This window comes from Sinocyclocheilus anshuiensis, unplaced genomic scaffold, assembly GCF_001515605.1.
Source record: "Sinocyclocheilus anshuiensis isolate Anshui unplaced genomic scaffold, SAMN03320099.WGS_v1.1 scaffold1454, whole genome shotgun sequence".
NCBI classification, from domain to species: domain Eukaryota; kingdom Metazoa; phylum Chordata; class Actinopteri; order Cypriniformes; family Cyprinidae; genus Sinocyclocheilus; species Sinocyclocheilus anshuiensis.
Window position 1 is genome coordinate 88,858 of NW_015557135.1, and position 673 is coordinate 89,530.

Genomic DNA, 673 nt, shown 5'->3' on the forward strand with positions numbered 1-673 from the left:
TCCCTGAAATCACGTGTTTCCTGTTTCCTGCTTCTGTGTTTGAGTGATTTGTGTGTAAAACAGGTCTCTCGCTCTCTCTCTCTCTCTCTCTCGCTCACACACACACACACACACACGTATTTCTATCATTATGGGTTCATTCCATAGGTGTAATGGTTTTTCTACTTAACAAACAGTATTTTCTACCCCCTTACCCTAACCATTCACCTAAACCTACCCCTCACCCAAAACTACAAGCAATTTTTGAATTTCCAATAAATAAATAAAACATAAACACACAATTTAATGTTTTTTAAAGCCATTTGTTTACAGGGACATAGGAAGTGTCCTCACAAACCATGTTTACACTGTAGTACCCACACTGTAAAAAATGTCAAGCTGTTTCAACTAATTATTTAGTACTAGTTTAGTTACTAGTTCCACAGAAATTTTACGTTCAGTCAATTTCGGTCTTCAAATTGTTGCCCGAATTGTTATTTTTTAGTTGGCTCACAGTTGGCTTTACTGAAATCGTTTTATTATAGTCCATTCAACTAAAACGATTTAATTGGTCAAACATTTAGAAAACTACAGCAAATTAGGTCAATTAAAATTTAACCATTTACTCCATGTGTTTCATATGTTACCTCAACTAAGATTTATTATTTGGGCATGTAGCAACTCATTATGTAAT

General features: G+C 34.3%; 1 pseudogene; it reads right to left on the minus strand.

Moving 5' to 3' along the window:
* The window catches only part of LOC107678060 (tripartite motif-containing protein 16-like), a 9,873-nt pseudogene extending 9,533 nt beyond the window's left edge, over positions 1-340 (minus strand).
* Between the last annotated feature and the right edge of the window lie 333 nt (positions 341-673).